Source organism: Diabrotica virgifera, chromosome 2, assembly GCF_917563875.1.
Source record: "Diabrotica virgifera virgifera chromosome 2, PGI_DIABVI_V3a".
Classification (NCBI taxonomy): Eukaryota; Metazoa; Arthropoda; class Insecta; order Coleoptera; family Chrysomelidae; genus Diabrotica; species Diabrotica virgifera.
In genome coordinates, this window is record NC_065444.1 from 90,725,950 (window position 1) to 90,736,260 (window position 10,311).

Sequence of the window (10,311 nt, forward strand, 5' to 3'; positions counted from 1 at the left end):
ACTGCTGTTTAGTGGCTGTAATAGTGGTAAATAATAATACTGGTTGGGGTGGTCTTTCAATAATTGTTCATGGTGTCTGTTAGCTCTTTTTTGAATACTTGTGCTTACTGTGCTCGGTATGTTTAGGTTTCTATGAAGTGTTTGGTTAGAAAAATGTACCACTGGGTATTTGCGATGGTGCGTAAAATTTTTAGAATAGAATAAAATAGAAATATGCTTTATTGTCGTTGAAAATTGCACAATTTTATAGACAAATGTTTTTTATATACAAATATTCGAAAAACATAACAATAACAAATAAAATTTACTAAAATTACATAAATCGTCAATACAAATAAAAAAAAATAAGTAAAACAAGCTATTGCAAAATGTAGATAAATTGCAAATAATTAACCTTAAGAACTAATAAGTTTAGTAAGTTATTATTATGCTCTTTATTTTCTCTCTGTTAAGAAATTGATCAGCATCTTATTAATTCGAATAATTAATTAATTATTTTAATTACTACTCATGGAAGCAAATAGACAAGGCTTTTAAATTGCTTATAACTCGAAAACGATCATCTTTAGAGAAAAATTATAAGAGACCTTTTTTATCCAGGATGGTCCAAAAATATTGATTTTTGCAATTTGATTAAAAAAAATATTAAAAATGAATTTTATTCTGGGATGTCTCACGAATGTAATTATGCAAAAAAATCTCATGGGAATATTTTTCCCAACGAACCCGCCGTTTTCGCCTTGTCTAAAAACCAAAATTTAATAAAAATTTCTAATAAAATTTATTCTCAGGGCTAATTGATTTTAAAGCATTATCTTTAGTTTGTGGCTTCTAGTATTTCTCGTTGCTCACTTTATCCAGGACAATACAAAACAAGGAAAATAAATGTACTCAATATCATCTAAATTCTACAAATATTATTTATTTACATGCTATACCATAATTATACGATTCCAAATGTATGCTAAAGCTCAATTTTGTTGTAAAATCTCTTATCTAATAAATTAATCTTTAATTCTACTATCTCCTTTTTTTTTAACAAATTTTCCTTAAAAAGATTCGATAGACTGTTCTTATTATTATAAAAATAAAACAAAATTTTAATTTTCACCTATTTAAATAGATTACTTATATCTTCTATGAATTTATGAATGAATGAATTATGCTGTAAAATTGTCAAATTAAAAAAAATATGGTATATAATATAAAACAACTCTCTCCTATTTATAAATAATCTGACTAACTTTTTTATCTTCTATACTTCTTATCATTGATTGTGTTGTCCTCGATTTTCCCACACGTGCTCCTTCGGATGCTGCGACGCTCCTTTTCTTCCAACTGCTTCACCAACAAACAGCACTCGCTCCAAATCTCGACTCAATTTATAGACTGGGAGATATTATACAGAAGTTCAGCCACGATTTTCTAAGTCCTGCCTTTTGCAATACTGGAAGGGTAGACGATGTACTTACAATCTGTGGAAACATCCACAAATTTCCTGTGACATTTTCCTGTAAAAATTAGATTTTCCCAAAAAATAAAAATAGGGTTTTGCGATGAATTTCTAAGTCCTGTCATATCCGTAGATAGACAGGATACTATCGATTTTATGAAGAAAATTTTTTGGGCAGGAGGGTTGTAAACGGGGTAACGGAGTATATATGTATACAAACATGTAAGGAAAATAATGAAATTTTCTTGATTTTCTAGGTCCTGCCAACCAAATAAACTAAACATATTTATTTCAAAATGAACAAAAAAAATATTGGCATGACGTATCCTAATGTTTAAGTATACTTGTCCCTTGGAAAATTCTGCGGAAAATTTTCACCCTGATTTCGTGATTTTCTTAGTCCTGCCTTTAAAAAGTTATAATACTCGAATACAATCAATACCTTTTCGGTACTCGGCAGGAAGGTTAAACGGTTCTTGTAAGACGACAGGAGTCCTAGATTTGTAAGAAAATTCGTGAAAAAGTCAACGATTTTCTGAGTCATGCCATTTTGCACATGTTTCAAGAATCTTAATATAAGTCTATTTACAAAGAGGCAGGATGGTTTTATGGTTATTTTGTATACAGGGTGGGGCATTAGTGTGACAAAGTCCAATTACTCGTTTGTCGTAAGATATACGAAAAAAGTTATTTAGGTAAAACATGGGCCACGGATAGGACTATGATTTAACAGTATTTTCTAATATACAGGGCTACCCGTTTTCACAGGGTGACACAAATTTATGTTTTTTTAAATGGAATACCCTGTATATTTTTGGATTTTACTCGATGTTCTCTTTAATAAAATATAGAGTTTTGAAATATTATACGAGGTAGTTTAAAATATAATTACGTTTTTTTGTTAATTTTGTAGGAACATTCACACCCTATACATATTGTTAGTGATTTGATATCCAAACTTCTATTAATTTATGTTTAAACGATTTTTAATATAGTCTACTATTGTCAGTTATTAATAGTATACCAAAATGTTTAATTTTAGTATACGGGGTTGGTTGAAACTCGGAATGAGTATTTTCTGAGTTTTCTTAAATGGGACACCCTGTATTTTAGTATTATAATAAAATGATATTTTATGGTACCTTCTTATTTGTTAAGCATTTTCTGTACCATATTTATATATTAATTTCGGCAGTAAATTGATACAGACAGATTACTCAGGTGGTTTTTGGGGTTTCTGAACAAGAATGTCACATTAGAACAGATCTTTACCTAGTGCTCGGGGTGACTAATATACACGCCACATTCTTAAATTTCGAGGCTTTCAGACACTAAAGTAACGCAAGTAGATTTCTCGAGGAGTTTTGTGGTTGCTGAACATGAATACGCCATCAGAATCGACCTCCAAAAACTCTCTAAATTCGAGATCAGTCACCCTGGGCACCAGGTGCTCCGAGGGTCGGTTGTAATGTCATATTCGTGTTCGGCCATCCCAAAAACCCTCGAATATTCTGTTTTCTTTAATTTATTGCCGATATCCCACGAAACTCCAGATGACGTGCCTTAGCAGCAACTCTGGGCACTAGGTGATTCGGAGGTCGGTTCTGCTTGCGTATTCGTAACTCCATAAACCTCCCAAATAACAAAATTTTGCCCTTAATACACTGATTTTGACAGGTTTATGCACTTTTGTATGCATGTTATGCACTAAAATGCAATTTCCACCCATTTTTATATTGTACACCTTTTATTTGAATTTGAAAAAAAAAATTAAAAAAATAAAAAAAAAACGGTGTCTTTGCCGACTTAAATAGAGTAACTTTTAGTACTAGAATACCTCATAATTTAATACTCTACTCTCAAAAATGTCTAAACATTTAAAGACCAATAAGTTATGAGATAAAATATCCGTTGATCTACCCAAGACGGATGCCTATGAGCAGTACTAGAAATTTAAAAAAACGTAGCAGTTTTCGTTTTCCTAAATAGAATTTTTCTAAATTCTTTTAAACTCAAAAAACCAAAAAACGAAAAATTTTTCAAATCGATTTTTCTAGAACACTGCGTATTCTTCTGAGTTAAAGCAAAAGTACCTTTTAGTACAAAACTATCCCAGAATTTAATAATCCCGTGTCAGAAATGCTTAAAAGTTAGACAGAAAAGTTATTCGATAAAATATCCTTTTCCGTACCCAAAAAGGAACCATATGACCGGTACTAAAAATTGACAATTGATAATTGACATTTGACAATTGACTTCTGGAAGATAAATAAGTGTACCAGTTTTCGTTTTTCCAAATAAAAGCGTTCTGCAGCTATTTTAAAGAAACTTATTACAAGACTTCGATATGCTTCTTCTAGACGAAGCATATCGAAGTAGAGGTCGTCCGCCAACCAGATGGTCTGATGACATCAAACAGATCGACAGAAACTTGATGCAGACAACACAGGACAGAAATGCATGGAGAAGAATGAGGGAGACCTATATCCAGCATTGGACAGATCCGGGTTGAATTATGACGATGATGAATTACAAGATGCCATCTTTAAAGAGCTTTAGCTTTCCACGGAAGCATTTTTGAGTTAAATTTTCTTAAAATTCTCTGAGGAATCTCCGGTTTTCGTTTGTTATGAGAGCTTCTGGATACCCTGTATAATATAATGGGTAGGTAAATTCCCTACTATAACCAATAAATTGTAAAAATTGTTTATTTACTTTTATTGCGTTTACTTAGATAAAAATATGATCTAATCACTTAAAATAAAGATGTTACAGTTTGCTATTAGATTTGAAAAGTGTGTAAAAATTCCGAGACATTATTCAGGAAAATAATATTTAATAGGATACGATTGTTTTAATGATATACAAATCAATTTTTTATATTATTCATCTTTGCGGTTATACTGCCAAGTTTTAAACGGTTTTAGATTAGTGTTTTTTAAGCATACTCGACATGGTATGACTCAGAAAATTGTGGTGATATGAATATGTTTGTATAACACCCTGAAATAATTTTACAGACACACAATTTAATTTTTTTATACGAAATAAATATACAACCATCCTGCCTCTTTGAAAATAGATTTATATTAACCTTCTTGAGATATGTGCGAAATGGCATGACTTAGAAAATCGTGTAATTTTCCACGAATTTTGTTACAAATTTTTTAACTATATATAGTAAAAAAGGTGTAACTAAACATCCTGCCATTTTGAATAATATCTACTGAAATTATTTATTTTATAACAAAATTTATTTTATGACTTAGAAAATCACGGAACCAGAGTGAAAATTTTATACAGAATTTTCCAAGAAACAAGTGCAGTTAAACATTAGGTGACGTCATGCCAACATTTTTTTTTGTAATTTTGAAATAAATATGATTAATTTATTAAGTTGGCAGGACTTAGAAAATTATGAAAATTTCATTATTTTCATTACATGTTTGTATATCTGTATACTCCCGTAGTCCTTTTGCAACCGTCCTGCCCAAAAAATTTTCTTCATAAAATAGATAGTGTCCTGTTATTCTATGGATATGGCAGGAATTAAAAATTCATCGCAACTCCCAATTTTTTTTTAATGGAAAATCTAATTTTCACAGGAAAATGTCACAGGAAACCCGTGGATTTTTCCACAAATTTTAAGTACCTTCTCTAACCTTCCAGTATTGCAAAGGGCAGGACTTATAAAATCGTGGTTGAACTTCTGTTAATATCTCCCGGTTTATTAGTCTCTGACTCGGTACAAACAGTATCAATCTTTATGCTTCCAAGATTTTTTTCTCAGCTCGATATCTTGTGCAAAATTGATAAAAACTGGCTACTCGTTCCAGACAGCAACTGGAATTTATTCGGACACGAGGAGCTTTTACTTCTCGACTCGATCACGATTTCGTCTCAACAGAAATCTGCTTATACCCACCAACTTAACCACTTCACACAAAACCACTACTTTCTGAACTGGACTGCTCTCTTCAGAGCTTAATTACACAGTGAATCTTTGTTTTTCCAATCTGCGACTCAACCACTCTACTCCCCTCCATCAGTCTCCGCGCCAATCACAAGCATTCTCTCTACACATAACATCCCCAGACGTGCAAGGTTAATAGATTAGGGCGTAGGTTGTCTCATAACTGTAGACCAATCAAAGGCTGGCTTTTTAAAGGCGGGAATACGTCATCCGTACGACAATTTTAAAATTGTCATAAGAGTCAATGCTAATAAAAGGTTCAAAAACTTAGGTTTTGCAATATATTTTGAGATTTTCTTGGGTATAGGTATATTAAGTGGTTCTTATATTGGTAATTATATCAATTTTTCCCTTAAAAATCAATAGTCTGCTAACAAAAAACTAGAATTCATTTAACACTTATTATGTGTGTTTTAAATGGAGAAAACAATTTAATTAGCACAAAAATCCAAAAAAATAGAAGAAAAGTTTAAAATCAAAAATACTAATATGTAGGTACTTACTTATTGTGTTTTTCGTGGAATGTGCAGCACTTTTATCATTTTTGGTGGTATGCAACAACAAAAGAACGAATAATATAAATAATTTATTATTAGGTTAAAATATAAAAAAGACGTAACATAATATTAACATATTCAGACACGAGGAAATGTTTGCTACCTATTTTCTTATGTAACATTTTATTATCCATTATTGTTTGATAATGTTAAGGTATTTGGGAAATGTCCAAAAACATTATTTTGTTTCCATCTGGTTCAGGAATTTTGGAGTTGCTGTTACATATAGCTATGCTACAAATGTTAGCACCACTCATCTAAAAAATGTTTTACTATTATAACATACAAAACTACATATTATTATGTGTAATATTATAATTTTTAAACTAACTTTACACGGTTACGAAAACACACTTCACAAGTCATTACTGCATTTGTATAGGACCCAAATAAGTAATTATAGTAATATTGTCCTTATATGCTTAAAAACTCAACAAATATTAAACAAATAAACGATATTATAAGAAAATTCCACAAAAATATACGGAAATATAACCACAAACAACTGTCAAACTTGACTTTGTCGTACGAGTGACGTAGGCATTCCCCTCCCTCTCGCTTCCGCCCACATAGTTATGAGATAACCTAACCCCTATCTATGAACCTTGCCAGACGTGTCTGTTTTTCAGTGTGTTTCCAGTAAATTGTCGTTTCATCGTTTTCGTTGTCTTCTTTCTATTGAGGAATAGTCTCTCGCCGTTTTTACTCATACTTAAGTATGTACTCTATTTGTTATCATTCGGCTTATGTAATCGTTACTTTCTACTCTTCGGTTTCTTATCTAATACTTGATGTTGTCCACCTTGCATGCCCGTATTATAATAACGTGTGATCAAAAATTATTTTCACCATAGGTGGCTCTGAACGACAGAGATATCTATACATTGCATGTCTATTATTAATTCAGATATACTTTCCAGTTTACGTCAACTTTGGCAGATACTTGTCAATGTACGTACGTCAACTTAAAAAAACACTATAATTGAACATAAAAAGTAGCAGAGGAAGCAAAATTTTAACTTTATACGAATTAAAAGGTCTTGAGATTCGGATCTTTTCAACGTGTTTTCAATCTTTATTATTTGTTTAGAAAAGTTATCATAGCACCACTGAATATAGCCGCAGTTGGCCGTGACATCACACTCCGGCGGTCTTTCAGATTAAAACAAGACATACGTAATTTTTTGCAAGGATAGCTTTGATCCCAATAATTGTGGATCGCTCGTTATCTTTACTTAGAGCTCTGTCACATAATGTCTTACCATCGATTTTTCAAAGGGTTTTCATCTCTGCAGATGCTAGCATTATTTTTGTCCTCTCTATGTAAGATCGTGTTTCTGTCGCATACAGTAGGAAAAATGAAAGAATACCCATGAACGAACATATAAAACACGCTGTATTTTCCTGTCACCGTGTCACACAAAAAATTGGCCAGCGTAAGTACATGTAATAATTATTGTTACATGTACTTGCACTGGACAATTTTCTTTGTGACACGGTGACAGGAAAATACAGCGTGTTTTATATGTTCGTTCATGGGTATTCTTTCATTTTTCCAACTGTATATATCATTATTGGTCTGATGAGTGCTTTGTAAATCCTGCCTTTCATTTCTTTCAAGATATTTTTATTTGATCGAGGTACGCCACTGTATCGATAAACATTGCAAATTATTTGCTCCGCTATTTTCTCCGTATTTCGGATAGTAACGAGCTTTTTAATTCACAAAAGTGTTTTAGGGAAAAAGTTAATATTAAAACTTATCAGGGAGAGTGATAGTGAACAAATAAACCATCGAATAGGGACGAAAAGTTAACAAATTGTGTGAATATAAGGTGTTGTGACGTCGATTGGTTAAAATTACTCATCCGCAAGGTTGAATTGTGGGTAATTTTTGGCGCCGGTCGATAGGCAACACATTTTACACTAGACCTGTATAGTAATTTGCATACACATTCCAAAGGCCTCATTTGCGAGTATATTTAGCACCAATTGATAGGCAACATATACATTACACACTAGGAATTCTGGCGCTGGGTGAGTGATAATCCATAAAAACAACAAAAACAACTAATCGATACCCAACAAAATAAAAAGTAAACAATTAGATTTTTAACTACATAATTATTGATAAATAAATTCACAAATTAATATAATCCTTAAAAATGGCAAGTGGTGGAGGTGGAGCAATTAAGAAGACGGGACAGGCAAGAGTGGAGTATGAAAGCAGCAGCGAAGAGAACGGGAATAAGAGAAGTAGGGATGGGTACGATGCGGAAGATTTATTCAGAAAAAGCAAGGTAACGAGGAGAACACCGACTAAGAGTGATAACCAAAATGAACAGATGATACAAATGATGCAGACAATTATGTAAAGAAATGAAGATATGATGATTGAAATAAAAAACTTGCGCAGAGAGCAACAAGAAACCTTGGATTGTGTCAGACAGCTGGAGAAAAATAATAAGGAGTTAGAAAAACGACTCAATGAAGCAAATGACAGAATAGAACGAATTGAGAAGGATAAAAGAAAAAAGAACATAATAATTAAAGGATTAACTTTCGATAGCAATGATAACAGGTCTACTAAACAAAAACTAGAACAGTTTATTGAAGCAAATCTACAACTAAAGGTTAAACTGAGGGAAGGAAATAAAATTGGTGATAAATCATTTCTGGCAGAAATGGAAAATATGACGGATAAAATCTCGGTATTAAGGAAAAAAAGTAAACTTAGAAACATAACAGGACAAGGAGTATATATAGAGTCTGACATGACAAAAATGGAAAGAGAGATACAGGCTATAATTAGGAAAATAGCAAAGGAGGAAAAAGATAAGACTAATACAGCAAAAATAGGGTATCTGAAGCTAAATATTAATGGAAAAGATATGAAATGGGATCAGGATAATGGTAAACTGACAGAAAGCACACAGAACAGCCAGAGAGGACTTCCAAAAACTAAAAAGTAATGCAGAAACGACTCCAATAATTATAACTACTAAAGCAACGGACAAGTACATGAGATTGGAAAATGATAATACGAAGTATAAACAAGATAACGAGGCAAAACAAAACCATAAGACAGAAAAGCCAAGAGATCAAAAGTCTGACTCCGTAGAGAATGATGAAAAAGGTAAAGAAATGGGTAAAGAAAAAAGAAGAGTGGAAAAAAGGAAAAAAGAGAAAATAAGAATGGCAACATGGAATGTACGCGACACCTATGAGGAAGGAGCCATGAAGGAATTAGTAAAAGAAGTAGGAAGATATAAATTGGATATTGTAGCGGTACAAGAAAAAAAACAATTGAGGTCAGAAATATCGGAATTAGAAAATGTGGTTTTTTTCAAAAGTGGAGGAGCAGATAGGATGTTGGGAACAGGTTTTATTATAAGAAAAGGTCTAAAAGAAAAGATTATGAGTTTTAATCCCATATAGGAGAGGATGTGTTATATACGACTAAAAGGGAAAAAAAGAAATATAAGCATTTTAAATGTACACGCCCCTACCGAAGAAAAAGATGAAGAGATAAAAGACATATATTATGAAAAAATGGAGATGGAATATGAAAGGATACCGAAACATGACATCAAAATTATAATGGGAGATGTAAATGCAAAAGTGGGGAAAGAGGCAATCTACAGAAATACAGTAGGAAAGCATAGCAAACACGACGAGTCAAATGACAATCGACAGAGACTGATAAGTTTTGCAACGGAAAAAAATATGGTGGTAAGAAGTACACAGCTACAGCGGAGAGAGATACATAAGGGTACGTGGATATCTCCGGACGGAAAAACCGTTAACCAAATTAATCATGTAATGATAGAAAAACGACACGCGGAATTTATTACAAATGTCAGAAGTATGAGAGGAGCAGACTGCAGTTCAGACCATTTTTTAGTAAAAATTGAATATAAAAGTGAAGTAGAAGAAAAAATAGTTGTAAAAAAGGATGCAAAAAGAACAAAACCATACGAACTAGCTGAACTGAAAAAAGAAACAACCAGGCAAAAGTATCAAGAGGAAATAGAAAAATTGTTTTTGGAAACAAAGAATGAAGCCACAGATGTAGAAGAAAGATGGGAACAAATAAAACACATTACAAAAGAAGTAAGCAGAAAATTGATACCCAGAATTAAAAAACAGACAAGAACTAAGGAGTGGTTTGATAGGGAGTGTGTAGAGCTGTCAGAAGAGAAGAAAAAGTTAAGAATAGGTATGTTGACCAACCCTAACGACAAAAACAGAGAAGAGTATAACCACGTACGAAAACAGTTAAAGAAAAGTTGCAGGAAGAAAAAGAGAGAATTCAATGAAAAAAAGTT

At 32.3% G+C, this 10,311-nt stretch overlaps 1 long non-coding RNA gene across 1 annotated transcript; it reads right to left on the reverse strand.

The window, feature by feature from the left end:
- Positions 1 to 5,999: 5,999 nt before the first annotated feature.
- LOC114332230 (uncharacterized) lies at positions 6,000 to 6,579 on the reverse strand. Its single transcript, XR_003652765.2, has 2 exons — positions 6,315 to 6,579; positions 6,000 to 6,240 (listed from the first exon to the last, which is right to left on the reverse strand). It is a non-coding gene; the product is annotated as an uncharacterized LOC114332230 (long non-coding RNA).
- Positions 6,580 to 10,311: the final 3,732 nt, after the last annotated feature.